The 19,183-nt window shown below is 38.4% G+C and overlaps 2 long non-coding RNA genes across 3 annotated transcripts in view; both read right to left on the bottom strand.

Moving 5' to 3' along the window:
* Positions 1-13,424: 13,424 nt before the first annotated feature.
* LOC135420605 (uncharacterized) lies at positions 13,425-15,152 on the bottom strand. The gene is made up of 3 exons (XR_010433626.1): positions 14,427-15,152; positions 14,131-14,268; positions 13,425-13,751 (listed from the first exon to the last, which is right to left on the bottom strand). It is a non-coding gene; the product is annotated as an uncharacterized LOC135420605 (long non-coding RNA).
* Positions 15,153-16,321: 1,169 nt separating this feature from the next.
* The window catches only part of LOC135420938 (uncharacterized), a 54,250-nt gene continuing 51,388 nt past the window's right edge, over positions 16,322-19,183 (bottom strand). For both annotated transcript variants that reach the window (XR_010433786.1, XR_010433787.1), the window contains one exon: positions 16,322-16,953. This is a non-coding gene — a long non-coding RNA (uncharacterized LOC135420938). The remainder of the gene's footprint in view (positions 16,954-19,183) is intronic.

Genomic DNA, 19,183 nt, shown 5'->3' with positions numbered 1-19,183 from the left:
AGTGCTGAAGAACACTTAGAGATGCCCATGAAAAAACATCCCTTGTGGAAAGGTTACCTGATGCCCAAGAGGGATAGACTTATTTGTCCATCCATACCCCAGAGGTTATAGACAAAATACCAAGATCTCTTGGGGAAAGCTTAGCTGCTTAAAAGAAAACTAAGCTGTGAACAAAAGACAACACTTTGACTGAAAATAAATGTTGCCTGGTTGGGAAAACGCACGTATTGAGAGTAATTCCCTCCTGGGATAGAAATGTAAAGCAACTTCCACACAGAAAGGTGTCTCAGGAATCCCAACCTTGGGGCAATTCTGGTAGGCTGGTGGTGTTGTGGGTGAGGGATATGAGATGGGCTCTACAGCAACTATTATCTCTTAATGCTGTTTAAGAAACCAGCAGCTATCTCTTCCTCTGACATGGACAGCAGAGGTGGAGGTGGCTAACTCATTGCCATACGTTCCAAAAAGTACCTGTAACATGAAAGAGAAACATAGTCCATCCTTTATTTGGATAATTAAGCAGAAAACCAGTATTAGCAGCTTTGAGAAAATTCAAGACAAATTTAAGCATCTGGTATTTTCCACTCATCTCTTCATTTGGGCTTTCTTGGCATATGAGCTGTGTTTTTGGCTGATTTCCACTACAAGCAGAGAGCTTGCATTACAAGACAAGTCAAGAAGTGTCCTCACTTTCCCACCATTCATCCTCACTCTCTCCAGAAAAACTAGTGATAAGGCCAGAGTAATCTCTTTGGGCATCCCAGGCATAGCGGGACATCTGACCCTCTTATAAAAAATTTATAGTATATACAGCTGCAATATTTTCAACATATTTTCCCTACACATCAAATTACTTGGGGAGCCTTGACGGCTCTTTTGGCAACTTCTTTTCTTGCTGCCTCCTCAGCTACAAAAGGCTGTTTTTCTTGTCAATCCTAGTTGCATTTGTGAAAAAAAATAGCGAAGAGGAGATTGCCAACAAATCAGCCAAAGAATAAAAATCTTCTCTCTTCCTCCTCAAATATTTTCATGTGTCTACATTCTGTAAAAAACTGTATGTTCCCACATTTACCAGGGCTTGCAATTATTACTGAAAAAGGAAAACTTCATGTGACTCATCTTCAAAATGATGGTGTGTGAAAAACATTCTGTCTCTTAACTGGGCTAATTTGACTTCACTTTATCAGGAACAGAAGTTTACAGTAGCTGATGACCAAAATAAATGAAATCTATTTCTTGCACATGAGGAGTACAGGTCTTGCACACTTTAAACAGTTCCAGCTTTAGTCAGGCAAGACTATAGTGAAATGTAGTTTGGTGTCCCATATATAATACCAGAAGAAGAAATCACAGCAATATAAATTACAGTTTGATCTCCAACATAGACAGTTTAATAGGCCATAATTTAGCAAAGCATTTAGGCAAATGTTTAAATCCCATTGATTTAAGTGGGATTTAAGTACATATTAAGTACTTAGTTGAATTGAGGCCATACTGTGAAGGTTCCCTTAGAAAAAGGAAAGCACAGTAGGCTTTGGGAATCTTTATTTACAGCTCAGATGTTTAACTTTGCAAATTTGGCTTAGGAACCTGTATAATGCAAAAGGAGCCAAGGACAGACTGTAAGAACATTTGGCTGCCCAGGGTCACTTCAGGATAATGCAACATACCAATATGGGATGAATTTAGTTTCTAAAACACTTTTATCTTGTAATTTACCACATATAATTTATAATTAAGTTGGTTTGCCTTAATGCGTCATTCAGCACTGTACGTACAGATTTCTGATGCTGCCAAATTTCTTGTGCTCTCATTTATTCCTCTCCCATTTTTCCCTCTGACTTTTAACCCCAACCTTCTGGTTGCAGGGTGAGGAGGAGGCATATGACATTTGCTGTTTGTCAATCAACTCTCACTGCAGAACTAGAAACATAAAAAGCTAAAAGCAACAAGTGTGTCATCCTGGAACATGAAAATGTGGTTCTCCAAGAGAGGATCAAAACAGACATTTTATCTCAATTAAATGACTTCTGTTAAAATTATATATAATATATAATATAATAATATTAATATAATATATTATATAATATATAAATAATATATACAATTAATATAACACATAAATACATAAATATAATATAATATATAATATAATTTCTCTCATAGGTGTTCTGGAGGGATATCAATACTGTTTTTTCTATATGTACTTTGCTAAATATTGTAGCTGTCACAAAGTATTATATTGTCTATAGGATGACTTTTAGTTTTTTCTTTATCTTTTCTCTAGACTCCAGATATTATACAAGCTATCTAACTCTACTCACAGCAGAAAACTGAACTATTTTTATTTATCTTGCAGAGTAGGAGTTTGCTTTTGGGGACATTAATAGCTCTTGTTGTCAGTTTTTCTTTTTGGGAATAAGCCTATTTCCAGGGAGGTATGGGAATCTTGGTTTTCTTGGTCTAATTATAGCCAACAGGAAACAGAATATTATATCATTCCAAGAGCTGCCATTTGCAGGGAAATAAAGACTCAAGGTTTTATGAAATCACCTAATCATACTTTAAAACAGATTACTTTTGAGATAAGTTCTTATTTAGCAGTATCCTCTGAGACTTATTAGAAAACTTTTTCTTGGTACTATCTTCATGGCAGGTCCAAATTAAGACCTGACCAAACTTTAGACATCTAAAAAAAAAAATCCCTTTAATTTCACAGCTCAGGCTTGGCTTATTTCTAATAAAAATTTAGTTCTAAAGATAATGTTGTAGAAATCAATAATATCCATAATTCCATAAATAAATACTGAGTATTTGCAGCTAGATAAGCAAGATGAGCAATGTTTTTAAGACATTTAATTTGGTGTGGGGAAAGCATCCTAGCAAAACTAATCCCTGGTTTATAAATTCAATTTGCAGATTTGTGCTGAACAAGTTTGTGATAATGCTGCAAGTTAATCTCACCCTTGCCTGACTCCTACCGAGTGGTAAACTTTTCTGAAAAACATGTTTCATTCCACAGAAGATACACGGATCCATTTACAGCACAGTCCCTAAAAGCAAAGAACACACAAATATTCATCCAGTTCAAAAACACCTCTTTAAAACCCTGCGAGGCCAATTTAATTACATGATAAACTGACTTTTCTGTCACTGTAGGCACTTCTTTTTCCAGTAATTAAACCCTGCTAAGGAAGTTGTATCAACCAGTGAAAATCCTGACCTTTGTGGGTGCCTGTGGAGATGAGCAAACACAGCCCTCAGAGCACAAACCATCAGCCCTACTTGTTGTCACCTGAGTGTGTGCAAAATACTCTAATTCCATTACACAGACTTGTTTTGGATTTCTTAGAACTGTGTTAATCCCAGCTTGAAACCTAGGACACAGCAGTCTCTGAGCTGAGGCCAAATGTGTTTCTAATGATTAGCAGATAAATTAGAGAAATACTGAGCCTATTAAAATGAGCATACTCAGGAAGGTAATTGGATAGTGAATGAAATCATTCCTTTCACACTGATTAAAGCAATAAAATGGGATGATGGTTCGTGCTCTGAAAGTGTACTACCTGAGGTTTCATCATACAATCTGTCAGAAAACAAAGAAGAAAGAGTAACTAAGCTTTAGCAACAGAATTCAGAATATTATGGCTACTTAAAAAACGGTCAGTGTTTGCACTGTAAACACTTATCTCAAGGCAAATTTTTGCACACCCAACATGTAAGTATTTACAATGGAAAGCAGCTTAATTTTTCTTCATTCTCAATCACAACAAAACAAATATAATTTCAATCAAACCTTTTTGATAGTATACAACATGGCTACGAAAGTCTACTTTGGGAAAAGATTCAAGTGAACAACTAAAGAGGAATTTTTTCAGGAAATACTCTAGAGTTTTCCAGTACTTTTTGTTTTCACTTGCAGTTTCTCCAAACAGTCTAAACATTCAAGCAGTAGAAAGCAAATAGTTCATGTACCACAGTAATACAGTGGTTCTATGCTGGAGGGGAAAAATTTAATGATTTTTCAGTAAACTTTCTGTTCACTATATTACTACACTGAGCCATTTATTTTTTTTCCAGAATTTGGGTTGCATATTGTCTATCTTAACAAAATAAATGCTAAAGAGGGGCTGCGCTCATTCAGAAAATACAAATCCATATCTGATTTCAATAATTGCAAAGTAGGAAACTGAGGACAGTGGGTGTGAGAATCTCATGCCTGTGGAGCTAAAAAGTTCCCAGTAGTCACACCTCAGGTGTCTTTGGGAATTTATTTTTTTTTTAATTATCATATAAGTGGCTTAATGATTTAGGACAACTGCCAGCGTCTTTGTTCTAGAGGGTAAAAACTGGGACTGATGAACTATAACCAGGGCAGCTGCAATTGGTTTGAGCCCTATGGAAAGGCTCAGTAAATGCAACCACCAAGATCTGCCACTGTGTCCTGTCCTCCGCTTGCTGCAGAGCTGCCAGCACTGTGAATGAAGAACTGAAGCAGCATTTATAGGATATGACTTTTTTCAGACCACAGGAATCCTGAAGTACTCAAGCTAATGCTACACAGGCCTGCTTGAGCCTTGGAAGCCATCCAGCAGTTGCAATGGAGAGATCAGGAGAGATTAATTTCATCTACTGCTTGAGTCAAGTATTCTGCTTCAGGGTAAAACAGCACTTTTTGACCTCACCCTGGTAAGATTAGACCGTTCTTGGTACCAGAGTTATTTTAACACAGTGAAAGGCTTCATTCACTAGTGGCATTCCCCAGGGATCAGTGTTGGGCCCAGTCCTGTCTAATATCTTTATTGATGATCTGGATGAGGGGATGGAGTCTACCATTAGCAAATTTGCAGGTGACACCAAGTTGAGGGGGAGTGCTGGAGGGCAGGAGGGCTCTACAGAGGGCCTCTCAGTTCAGGAAGGACATTGAGGTGGAAGAGGTGTCCAGAGAAGAGCAATGAGGCTGGTGAAGGGACTGGAGCACAAGTCCTAAGAGGAGCAGCTGAGGGAGCTGGGGTTGTTTAGCCTGGAGAGGAGGAGGCTCAGGGAAGACCTCATCACTCTCTACAACTCCCTGAAAGCCTGATGGGGGTCAGTCCCTTCTCTCAGGCAACTAGCCTGAGACAAGAAGATTTTAGGACAAGAAGATACAGTCTTAAGCTGTGCCAGGGGAGGTTTAGGGTGGACATCAAGAAGAAGTTCTTCACAAAAGGAATGACTGGACATTGGAATGGACTGCCCAGGGAGGCGGTGAAGTCACCATCCCTGGGGCTGTTTAAGGAAAGACTGGTTGTGGCACTTAGTGCCATGGTCTAGTTGACAAGGTGATGTTGGGCCATAGGTTGGACTCGATGACCTCAGAGGTCTTTTCCAACCTGGTTGACTCTGTGATTCTGTGACTGCAGGTTTCAGAGCAGGCAGACTGCTCTTTTCCTTTCCTTGGATTTGTGACTATCAGTTTAAGACTGCATTTGTACCTTCTGCAGTAGCATATATGGGATTGCACAAGGTAGGAGCATCACCAAGGGCTCCTGGCAAGCCGGTGTCACAGCATGGCACAAGTGAGGAGACAGTCCTTTGCCAGGTAGTGTCACCACCCTGACACTGTGCTAGACAAGGACATATTGGGACTTATCCAGTAATGAGACTTTTAAAGGAATGTGGTGAAAACCTGGCTTGGCCTGAGAAATTGATCAACTATCCCAGACAAGAAGGAAATTTACTGAAGAAATTATCCAGATGAGGCTGGAAGGCTTCAAACAGTGTAATAGGTCATTTATTTCTAGCATCTAGGGAATATCCCTGGATCCCTCAGATGAAAACTAGACCCATAAGAGAGAAAAGTTTTTTGGTTAAATCACCACAATAAACCAGAAAGAGTCATCGTATCTTCAAAAGCAAAGCTATTTTTGGGCCTACAAAGAGATAAAGATTTTGAATTCTCAGCTATAAATATCCAAAATATTCCAAGAAGCACTTTGAGATCCCCTTAGATAGGGCCAAAAGCACAGGTCTTGCAGCTACTCTGTGACATTGGCATCAGAGGATTTTCCATAATTTTCCACAAAAATCTTTGCCTTGCCCTCCACAGCTCATGATCTCTGTAAGGTTACTGAGGAACAATGTCACAGACAACAGTTTTCCTTGTAGCTTTCCTCCACTTTTATAGCTTATGCTTTATGGTTTACATGTACTGAGGTAGATTTGAAACACAATTACTTATCCCATGTCCCACAAGTTTTGTACCAGAATTATGATTCTATACTGACATTTCTGCTCATCTCAATGCAAACTGTAGCTTACTTGAAGATAACACAGTGTGTCCATATGAAATCCTGGTAGTAGTTACTTAGGAATGTAAAGCAACTAAGTTAAACAACTATCCTTATAATCAAAACCACAATAATCTCTATAATTAGTTTTTTATCTTCTTCTTCTTTTTTTTTTTTTTTTTTTTTTTTTGCACAGCAAAACAGCAAAAGACCAGGGCATCTTGGACACTAACAAGAATGAAGAACAGAAAATAAGATCAAATATCTTTGTTTTACCAACAATTTTTAGGCTCAGAGACCAGCAAGTCTGTGGAAAAGTCAATACACAGACTTGCGGGCACCATTATATAATTTCCTGTTGCTTTTCCAAGAATCCCATGATCATTTAATGTGGCACTTGCAGGAAATACATAAAAAGGAGTATTGAAGGCAGAACTGCAGCAGTGTGATGACATCAATATAAATAAAAACACACCATCCAGAGTTCATTCCAAGAATGCTATTAAAAATATTTAGCTGTATGAATTCTGAGAGCCCAGGACGGGTGTGCCAAAGTACCTCTCTGGAAGGCCATTGCCAGCAGAGGACAGAAGGCAGAATCCAATAAATTAGGCCATTCTTTCAAAGAAATGCTAAGGTTGGTACATAGCCAGTATCTGAAGAATCACCCAAATCCCAGGAAGGCAATGGAAGTACTGAAATGAGTACAAAACCATTTTGTACAAAGGACTATGGAGATACCTATTTTTTCAGCTGTGGCAGGAATAAAACACACAATTTCCCTTTGTCCCAGCTATTCTCTGGAGTAACAGTCTAGAGGCCTGACACCTTCATAGTTTTACTTGCATTGGGGCATTAAGGAATGGCACCTCTTTATCTCACTCCAGCATATTCCCTGCACCAGGCAGGAGGGTCTGGAAGCTGGTTACCAGCTTGGCACATGCTGAAGAAACTCACAGGTCAACAAGCCAAGAGAGAAGACCAATATTTGCTGCAGTAGAGCAGCAGCAAAAAGCAGGGTGAAAAATCCACCTAGCGCAGTTTAAACTGTCTTAGTGTCTATGACTGTGAGATTTATTAGAAAAGAGTGTAAATAGCACCTTAAAAAAGTATCCTCTCTTTGGAAGAGGAAAGTACTTGGGATTGCTAATATAATGCCCAAATACACTAAAGAGTCTAAAATGGGCTATGGACAGTAGATTTCATTAGAATCAAGTTTTAGCAATTTATTTTTAGTACATGTCAAGCACTCAGTGGAGGGAAAGAGATCCCCCACCAAGTATTCAATTAGTAACAATGATCTCACAATTGTATTCCTGCTGCCTGGGACACTCATTACTCATAAAATACTGAGTTCTGAATACTGCCTGAAAACACTGTCACCAAGTGTGAAATAAGGCAGTGGGAGAGAATAGGGAATAATAATAATAAAAGACTCCGAAAAGTTATAAACCTATAAAAAGAAGTCTGAACATTACAAGGTAGAAAGCAGGAGGTGTCAGAGAACTGTCCACACAGGAAAGGCCTCAGGTTTCTAATTTTTATGCCACCTATCCCAAGGGACTTGGAAATCCATAGTTTTTCTTTAGTCTGTAGTTAGTATGAGATTGGACAGATCAGGTATTGCAGTTCCTGTCTCACTGGCTTTCAGAGGAAAGTAAAAAATTTGTGAAGGGCAATTATAGGACAAAGTGCAATTATAGGACAAAAAGAATGGTATCAAAGTATCTGCATAAGAGGAAGGATAGTCCTTTCACAATTCTATTCCCCTGCAAAGACACTGTCAACTCTGACTAGCTCCTCTGAGAGCCACAGCCAGAGGTGCGCGTGTGATGCACGTATCTAAGAATTCCCCGTTGTCCCCAAGCTCAGCTGCTTTCCAAGAACCTTATTCTGCAACCCCTTACAACAAATTTGCACCAACATCACACTACCCTGGTGCTTCACTTCAACTCTTGCTCTAGTGTGTCACAACGTGTATAACCTCAATTAAAGCAAATAATGTTGGTTTTGTTATGCTTGATGACTTACATCTGGTGACTGGAGAGGGCTTTGGTCATCAGGACTGGAAATCCATTTTCCCTTTGTCTCTCTCTGTGTTACGCCCCATTTTTTTTTCCTGTTGAAGGCAGTCAGAGACTCAAGGTGGCAATAGAGAGCTGGAAAACGAATATTCCAGGAACGTGCTATAAATATCCCTTTTGTTGCTTAATGTGTTGTTAAACCTCTTGCTAGAGAGGCCTTTAGTGTTAGTCTGCCCATCAGTCTCTCAACAATTCCCATCTAAAATTATCAACAAATAGTTTGGTCAGTAGAGAATGTTTATTTGCAGTAGCACAACTCTCAGTTTGCAGAATATTAGTTGCTTAAAACGTAAGCAAACAGCCACATTCTAGAAAAGCCAGGACCATGAAAATGAATTCATAACCTTATTTTGCAGTAAATTTAGTGTTATAAGATTTACCGACATTTAGAATACTTTGGATATATCATGTTCCTTAAGGGCGAACATTTTATTAGAATTTTTTTCAATGGTGATCAGCAAAAAATATGACTTTAAGATGATTTGAGAAAACAAACATGCATTTTTATAAGGAAGAGGTTTCTAGTTTCCCCTGGCATGGAACCACCCTACGATGCAAACTGGATGCAGAGTTTCTGACTCTGACATTGCTGTGCAGCACTGCTGCCTGCTCCCTGCCAGCTGCTGCCTTCCATCCCAGAGGTGGCAGCCTGGAAATGATGAATGAACTAATTCATACAGTCTGCAGCTATCTGAGTGTAAGAGATATATCTAATATGAAATTACATATGTCTGTCTAGATATACAGACACATAAACTAAATTTGGTTTACTAGCATTGGAAAGCCTCCCAAAAGTAAGAAATTGTACAATTACCACTTACCAGTATTTCCCATGTTAAATATGTCCAAAAAAGGTAACATTTTTTACAAGATTATCCTTAATTAGTCTTTGTCCCTTGAAGATCCTGTAATAGTATGCCTCTTTCAGCCTAAGTGACTCTACTGGCCAGGGAACGTGCTGAGTGAAGGGCTGGGCCAGAGCTGATAAGGGTTTATCCTTTTGCTTCTGTGGACTTCAGATCAAGCCTACAGCTCCTGCCAGGGGAGAAAAAAAATGGTTTTTTAAATAGGAAAGGCTAATTTCTGACTAAGCTCCTGTTTCTGATCAGAGTAAATGTTGAAAGCTTTAAAGCTGATTACAAATTAAAATATCCATGTCCCCAAATGCTCGCCTAGCTTCAAACAATCGGCTGCTGAGCGGGAGCTGCAGGGACAGGTGTGCTGAGAACTGACACCTATTTCAAGATCAGAAGAGGGCACTAGGGTTTCAGCTATATTCAGCATAATCCCAGACAAAGAGAGGGGAAAAAACCTGGTGAAATGTGTCAGAAATAGTCTTTTATTATTCTGCTGCTTCTCTCACATAAAGTGAGAAAACACAGGCAGAGCTGGAGGCCCATGGGACCAGGATCCATGGCAGCTCCAGCACAGCTCAAGGTGCACGTTCAGTCACAAACATTCACACCAGAAACTCCAAACTGTGGTACCTCACCCCACCTAGTGCAGCCTCCCCTTTGTCCCACCCTGCACGGGTGAATCTTTGCATATTGTTCCTCTGTTGGGCTCTGTGCTACAACTGTGCTGGCAGCAAACACACCCCTAGGATGACAGGAATTCTCAGAGACACAGAGCTGCCCCATCCGCCCTGCTGAGCAGCAGTCAGAAGGGTCAAGAGATGCCCCTTGGGGGCTTGAGACATACAGTGAATTTTACACTGCAGCTTAACAGTGATAAAAAGCCACACTCCCAACAAAAGGCCCCATTGTGTCTAGCTCTCCTTGTAGCTATAATAATTGCATTATGATTGCTATTTGCTGATAAATCTGATGTGGTACTTTGAAACAGAATAACACAAATTTTTGTTACACAGGACTTGCCACAAACTGAGCACATTCTGTGTTAAAGGGGTACATTCAGTGATGATGGGGTAAACCACCGAACACTGAACAGTTTATATCAGCCAGCTCAGCTGTTTTGTCTCCCTCTGCTATCAGTGGATCGAGGATTACCTGCAGAAAGAGAACCCAAGCTAGACTTTGTCAGTCTTTGGTTTTTTAAATGTTGCCTTGCAAAAAGCAAGATTCCCTGCCTGAGTTCATTTTCTATTTAAAAATCAATTATTATTGTGTTTTGCTGAAGAGTAAGTGAGGAAAAGCTGAATTCCTCCTGCTGCTTCTAAGATAGATAGGAACTGAAGGGGCCTGGGACACTTGTGTGTAAATTAGGGAGTAACTTAAGCAAAGGAATTAATACATTGTGCAGAATGTAAAAAAATTAATAACTAAAAATCAAAGAATAAAACATTTGTGTTTCTGAAGCAGCCTATGTTACCAACCTGTGTATTACAGCACCTCCCCACAGACTGACCCTAGAAAAGCTTATTAATATGCAGTTTCCCAATGTCTTTGAGTGTAGCCGGTCTTTTGGTAACTAGATCCAAAACTTCTAGGATGACTTGATACTGCTCTAGTCTTTCCCTTGGACCAAGACTTTGAAATCTTATTCTGCAGCTTTCAGATCACCTTCCCAACTCAGACAAATATCTCATCTGTTCCAGTGAGAAGGTGCTAACACTCGTCTTCTCAAACCTTAGAAATAGATACACATCTGCAGCACAAATATCTGCACATGAGGAATCCACATGAACTTGAGAGGAAAGGAATGAAAAGGCTGAATTATAAGTGAGGTAAAGCTGCTGTATGTGCTGCACAAATGGGCTTTGCCAGTAGACCAAGGCAACCTGTGTTGTTCACCCGGTAAAAAGGGGGTGTGTGTGTGTGCAGAATGTCAATTACAAATCAACAACAAAATATGCAGAATTCCTAAAATATAAATTTTGTTTATATGGAAGACCTTGTCAGAACTTTTTTAAACTCCTTACAATTGACTCAAGACACCGCTGAAGTTTTCTTAACTAATATAACAGACTAGTTATTACTTCTCTCCAAAACAATCCCCTATTGGTTGTGCCTTATTCCTGACTACAACCAAAATTATGCTGATGTAGTTGTTAAAATGTTGAAATTGGTCTCCCTGCTCCTCCGGTGTAAGGCTGGCCAGGAGAGAAGGATTCTTGATGATACCTTAGGAGAACTGTGAGGTGAATTTGAACTGAAGTAGCTAATTTGTGGCCATACCTGCTAATCATAGCAAAAGTGTGTGTTTATTACAAACATTTAAACTTCAAGGGCAAACATTCACAAAGGTGAGAGTCAATAATGCCTTAATAAAGCTGGAAAGCAAAAAGACATAAGTGAATATTAATTTTTTTTTAAAAAGGGAAAAGACCAAAGTTATACTAATGCAGATAGAATAAGAAACATAGCAATTGAAAAAATCATTAGGATAAAAAGTGCAGCAGTTTAATGAGATTGATTTGCTTTTTGAAAGTCAGTAATAAAAGACACTGCCTCGAAAAGGAAGGACAGGTCCATTGAAAGGGAAATGCTCATTACTTTTATTTATAAAACCCTGCAAAATAATGAGGAAAAGTTGAAAGCTACTTTAAGGGAATGTGGCATGTCCTAGGCATTAAATGGAAATAAAGACCAAACAGCAGCAAAACGTGACTTCATTAAGACTTTAAGAGAGATGAGAGATGTATTAAATATCTCTTGGAAAGAGGACAGTGATTTTATAGATCCTCCTTTAAATTTAGACCTTTGGTATTTTAAAATATTGAATATACCATCAGGAAAGGTTAGGAGCAATGTGCCAGCTTCACTGATATCATCTATTTCTATCTGATCAAGCCAGTAACAGATTGGACACAGATTGATCAGGATAAATTTGTATGGAGTTCAGCTCTCCCTGGAAGAAAGCATTACATGAAGTTAAACATGGTTTCCTGGTATTATGAGAAAATGATGAAAACAGCACAGAAAAACAGAGAAATACTTTGAGGCAGGGAGAATTTGTAAATGAAGGAACTTTTAAAGGAAGTGATAAAAACTGCCCTAACACTGAATCTTTTGACCACACCCTGCTCCTAATGGGAGGGCACTTCTGTATCGATTGCTGTAGGACAGCTGAACATGCACCTATCATTATTGCCCATGAAATCATCCAAGCTCTTATTAATGCCAGCAAAGGAGACATGAGGACATGACATGCTCCTTCTTGTATTATCCTGCTCTCAGAGCACAGTGGGGATTTGGACTGAGAGTTTAGTTCGGTGCCAGCTTGCACACAGCTCTCCCTAATAACCACCCAAGTGACCAGAGCATCCCAGGACGGTGCCTTTTTGATTATAAAAGATGCTTTTCTGAAGACAAAAGAACCACCACCACCCACCCATCCTCAAATCCAAAACAGACTAAAACCTTGGAGAATTTACAATAAAATGAAACCATAACTAATTTCAAACAGATCAGTGCTCTATCTTTTCAACTTTTGTCTAGCCACACTTCACCTTAACTTCTATATTACATTTTAATTTGCACCACTATAATTTCCTATCTGAAAAAAGATGCCAAAAGGATTCAGAAAGATGTTCCTTTACCCAATGCACTGACTGTTTTTACTTACATTTTTGGAGTGGTAGAATAATTTGTGTGACAGCTATTAAGATATTCTACAGGCAATTTATAATCCTGTATTTTCATGGCATATATAAGAAACATCATCATGAAAGAAGGCTAATTTTTTTAACTGTGTGGATTTTTAGTTCGGGGGACAACAACTTTACTTTTTAAAATCTCAGATTAAGACATCTGCAGACCTCAAAAAAAGGAGAGAAGCCTCAAAACTTCTGCTTCTCTGTGGTAGATGTTGAGAACCATCATATTCACATAGCAGTCACAAGTGTGGATTCCTCAGGCACAGTATACACAAAATAGCATTTTAGCTGATTGAACTGAAGAGTACACAGGCTCCCTCAATATGCCTCTTTCTTTAACCACAGAATTTACTGCATGTTACAACAGCTAACAAAATTTTAAATTGTGGTTTCACTGAAATGTACAGCTAACCAACAATTCTGCCATAAGAAAAACTGATTACATAAAGCAGTGCAGTATAACTGTATATGTATTTAAGAAATTGAGAAGTAATTTGGAAATCTCACCAAGACCTTGGTGGAATTAGGAGAAAACTGTACAAACTGAGGAGCCAGCACTGAGACTGGAACAGTCTCCAGAAGGAAGGCAGTCTGTAGGATTGGCTTTGTAAGGCAATGCTCATCCATAACTCAGGGAATGTTTTTGGTGAGCCTCTTGGGGCAGAGACAGATCCATCCACCCTGCAGGCTAAAAGTCTTAAGTTTCACACACTGCTCACAATAACCATAAAAGACACTGTTTAAAAAATAAATTAAAAAAAGCACAGCTGTATTTTCCCACCTCATAGAGTCCTTCAGTATCCCCCACAGTTCTGAATGCACGGAAGAAGTGGTAGTTTCCTACAGCAGAAAAGCAGTTACAGTAACATTACAGGCTAAATTAATGTAACATGAATTACTCCTTAACTAGATGCTAAGGTTACCCTGCAGCCCCATGAGAGGTTGGCAACACCTGTGCAAGTTAAACATCAGAACTTGGATAAAGTCACCATATGTTTGGTCCCTAGAAGAAAGAGTCACTTTTAAAAAAATGTAACTGCTCTTGCTTGACTGTGGTGGGTCTTTTTGATGCTTGTAAACAGAACATGAAAAATACTCCAGCAATGGAAATCTCCTGAAGGTGAAAACCACTGCTATACTAAACTCGTGTTTTCTGTGTGGCACTTTGGCTGATGTTTGTAACAAGATACTGTGAAAATACAAGTGAACTTGACCTTACCCTCATCTTTGGACTCGCAAAATGATCTCTGCTGGAAACTTCCTCACATTTCCTTTCATGTGCCAGATCAAGACTGAGACCAATCAGATAAAGCAGCGTGTCTTGAAAGCTTGACTTGCAGCTGTCCAGACAGTTAACCTTAGCCACAGAAAAAAACCCAACAATCAAACGATCTGTTTTCTTTGCAGCCTTACAACCACTGCATCACATGATGTGACACTAATTTCCCAACAGTGTATACTTTGAAGCTGACAAGTGTTAAGATGTGATTAAAAATTCCAGATGAATGTAAGTACCTGACACTCAGATGTGTCCCTCAGTTGCATTGTTGATCACAGGAAAACAGCCAGGAATCCACTTGCCCATTTATGTACGAGGAAGGTGCTGCAGAGACCTAATTACAGGGTGCCTCAGATAACTTCCTCAGCAGATACAGAGCTGACTCACAATCAGCCTAAATTAAACACAATTAGTTATTATTTTACCATTAGGATCAAGGATAATACAGCAGATTAAAAAAAACACCAAACAGATAAAACCCCCAAACAAACCCAAACAACCAAACCCCCCAAAATCACCATGGGAAACTCTGCATACCTGCTTCCAAAAACTCACAAGTCTGTTGTGATCTGTTTTATCACCTGGTTCAGAAAAATAGTTGGATTAGCGATTAATTAAAACATTTATCCATGCAACAGCTTACCAAGAATGCACTAATTGTAATAAATAAATAAAGTGTAATTGGATAACTTCAGTACCTGCAGGGGAAATTGTGACTTTTCAAGAAACCTCATGTCAGACAAAAATGACAGCTCCTTACAGACAGTATGTCCTTGAAAACTAAACTGCAGCTGATTGTAAATGCTATGAATATGTACTTACAATTAAACAAATATGTGGTGCCTTATTAGTAGGACATAAGATTGAGCTATTTAAGCTTTTTTGATGAATCACTCATTCCAAAAGCTTTTTAGAGTAATGGATGCATTTTTAAGTAAAATGCAGCTAAACTGTAGAGGTTATTAAATTGTAATAAAAAGATATTCTAAACATTAAATACCAAGTGAACACACTAAGAAGGAACACTACAGATGATTTAAATCAAGAACTAAAAGCTAGGAAGTGAATAGAAAAATTCAAAACATTTTCAATAATACTTACAGCAAATACTCAAAACAGTTGTTTAGTCTAGATTAAATCCTTATTTGGGATATAAGAGACTAAAAATGCCTTCTGATGTTCATGTGCTGGCTTTTTTTCATGGAGGAACAGGAGGAATGTGGCAGAGGAACACTGACATTTTGCTCTCAAACACTTATTTGTATGAGTAATTTTACCACATGAAGACTCCTGGTGAGTTTACCAGGACTACTTGTGTAAGGAGTTCCTCATGGGCATGATTATTCACAGAATCTAAGCCATTAAAGGCTATTAACTCTCCTCTCTGGTAACAACATTATTTACATACTTCTTCTCAATGAACAGGCCCAGTCATAAGGATTAAAGAAGGAAAAGATTTCACTAGACAATACATTTCTCAAAAGTTATTCAAATTTTAGGTGGCCAAAACTGCTATCAGTCAAGGAGCTGGCTAAAAGAAATCAGAAGTTTGGAAGTCACTTTCTTTTATTTCACCCTTTTTTTTTTTTTTTAAATTGACCCAAAAGAGAGAGGGGGGGGTGGAAATCCCTGACACTGCAAATACCCATAAATTGTGAACACTCTCCTTTGATTATTCTGCAGGAGTTTCAAGTGTAAAACAAGTCCTTTTCCCTTTCCCACATCGGGAGAAGTGACAGAAAAATGTTACAAAACAGACTCCTCTCCCTTGTTTTGTCTTACAAAAGTCCACATTAATTTTGATGAGAACAGAAGCTAAATAGTACAACACTTTACCCTTAAATTTGTAGAAAATAGCAGTCCCTTTTCACTGTCATAACAATTTTTCCAAGTCACACTAAACATCCACGGTGATGGGGACACAGGTTTCTCTGCAGAGGATCTCCGTGCAGCGTGTGTGCAGTGCCCCACTAAATTCCAGGATGCTCATACAGCAATGGAGAAAAAAACCCTTGTAATCACAGAGCCTCAGGGCTCTCTGTGTATTAAACACATCAGGTCTCCTCTGTGGAAAGTTTTTTCCCTTCCCCACACCTTTTTGCTTTTAAGTTGGAGGAAGTCAGTGTTGGATTCTAGTTTCCCCATGCAACCACCACAACTGTTTTTAAACAGTAATGATGGCCTGGCACTCCAGTAGTAAGGTCAGTATGGACTCACAGTTATTCTATTTGCACATCCACCTACAGTAACTTCTCTTTCCTTCGTGCACATTTTCTTTTTGCCACTGATAGTTGCCTTCCCCAAGAGCAATGAGTTTTAAGATACATGGTTATACCCATTCAAAAACTACTTGCAACAAGAAATTAATATCTTGTTAGAAACACGACACTAAAACGGTGGCATTATAATCACGGAAAGATTTAATCGGACATGATTACAGTAATTTATATATCGATGTGATTACAGTAATTTGTATCTATTAAAATTAACACAAAATTTAAATCTCTTGCCATGTTAATTTTTCAAAGGAAATGATATACTTCAACTTAATGATGTGAAATTTCCCCCAAACATGTTACGTACTTCTTTTCAATTTTGTTGCACAACTATAATACAACCACAAAACAAAAAGTACGAGATACAAAAACATTAAGTTACCTAAATGTGATCAGAATGAAGGGTATTTCTAGCAATGTTGGTGAAGACTTTTTTGGAAGGATCTTCTTCATAAGTAACATAACTGTTCTCATCCCTTGACTTCACCTGTTATAAATATAGCGTTAAAGGAACATATCAATATATCTTCAATCCAAGTCACATTTTGCTTGTATGTCATTCAGACCCATCCACATTTCCAAACTACTGGGAAGAGAGGATTTATGAAGAATAAATTTATTGAGCAATTAAAATGAATGCCCAGAGTGGAATCTTGCTAGGACAATAATAGATAAGTAATAACAGATAAGCAATCCTCGCACTTTATGTGTTCAATGGAATTTCAACACAAGAATCAATCACTTCAGCAGCAGCTACTGGACGTGGTATTGCTGTTTTACAGCTGAGGAAGTCAAGAGGAAACAGCAGAAGCATTTGGAAGAAGGATGAAATAGCTACAAGGATAAGAGTAAGCACAGTTTTTCAGACAATAAAGCGAAACTCTCAACAGGCATCTTTTCCCTTTTTTCTCTCATATCTCCCTGTGATATGAGGGGTCTCCAAACTGCTGTGTAACTGTTCAAAAACTAGGAAAAAGCTGGTGTTCACCACCTCTTCAGACTACTAACTTTTCACTCACTAGCTGATGTCCAGCTGTTAATGCTGGCCAAGAACTTTCTCCTGGATTTGGATTCTGATTCCTACCTTTGGAGAAGGATGTGTAAGCAGTGACAAGCACTTGGGTTAGATGTGAGGGTAATGAAGGAAAATAACTAACAAACCCCAGAAGCAAGTTAGATGAAAAGGTCACAGACAAAAAAGTGCCAAAGTAAAGTGAATTTGGCAGATGAGAAAAGAGAGAAGAGGAAAAATAGCATCAAATTCAAATTACCCCTTGTTATCACTGCCTAGAGCAATCCCTTCCTGCCTAGGGCACACAATCAAATGCTATTGATCTTTCCTAACTTTTAGCAGATTTCAGAGAAAGAATCAAATTTCAAGAAAACAGATCAGGCCCCAGAACCATGATACATATTTCTGTCTCCTTTCCCTGTTAGGTCTTTGAATTTCCTGAGCAGGACTGAATTCCATCAATTTCCCATTAATCATCATTTTAATGTTTTACAGTAGCAAGCCTGAGCTAGCAGCACTTTTGCTTGTATCTTAAACTGGCAGAGTTCCAAAATGTTGAGCCATAATTTCACAAAACAGGTTGAGGACACACTAAATTTGTATCTACGGTTGGCAGCAGTTTATAGCAATGAGACACTGTGTCAGGATGCTAAAATAGTTTTTAAAAATCCAGGAGAGTGCCCTGTACAACACACCTTTCAGTAACCCACGTAACCCAGTGTAATGCTGTTACACTGCTGTCTCCTGAGAACGAAACAACTGAGCTTTGTTATAGGCTGTCTTAAGTATGAGTCATGAATGTGTGTATTTTTAACTTAAAAGCTAGATCAGAAGGACTATTTGCTTCCAGATACATCATTTAAATAAATGTACATAGCTGCTAAAACCAATTACAGAAATTATGTAGGACATACAAGAAGGAAAGGGCAAAAGTTAGTTTACATTAAAATTCATGAAAAATTGTCTGTTGTTTTAATTTTACAGAAATAAGGTTCTTCATTTGTCAATTTGATGAAATACATGTTTTAAAAAGTCCAGTCCTACCAGATATTGTTTTTACCTGACTCACTTTGTAATGTTCACACAAAAGACATATGTGGTTTATTTAGTTATTTTTGTAAGCTTTTAAGGATTTCAGAAAATCCTTTAATAAATTGTTAAAAAAGTCAAATTAACCCCTTTAGAAGAAACAGCAGATATGTATTCATCAATTACCAGATGTTGGTTCAAAACCCAGTATATCTCCAGCTTTCTTTGCAAAGAATGTCCGTGTTATTTAGCTGTGTTTCCAGATGCCTGGCTTCCCCTAATTCATCTTAGAATCTCTTGCTATTCTGTCTACATTATGTATGAAGGTAAAACCTTCGCTGAAGAAGAGACTTTGATTTCTTATAAATGTACACAATAACTAGAAGAAAGGGGACCTAAACTAATAACAGAAGATTTAATCACAGTAAATCAAGTAAATATTATGAAACACATTTTACAGCTAGGTAAACTGAACTGAACTGAGTAAGGTGGTGGAACAATGTAACAGCACACTTGGAAATCAAAGCAAGAAATCCTATCACAGTATTTATTTTCACTAAGCCCACCAGATACAAGCAGCACACATACACCACACTCCCTGGATGCCCTTCCCCACACAGCAGATGTTTCTGAGAGGGAAAGGCTCGTTGCCCTCCAGAGCATGATTTGTTGCTTA

The sequence above is a fragment of the Pseudopipra pipra genome, chromosome 12 (assembly GCF_036250125.1).
Source record: "Pseudopipra pipra isolate bDixPip1 chromosome 12, bDixPip1.hap1, whole genome shotgun sequence".
NCBI lineage: Eukaryota > Metazoa > Chordata > Aves > Passeriformes > Pipridae > Pseudopipra > Pseudopipra pipra.
Note: the sequence above shows the minus strand (reverse complement) of the source record. Positions and strands in the feature narration are given on the sequence as shown.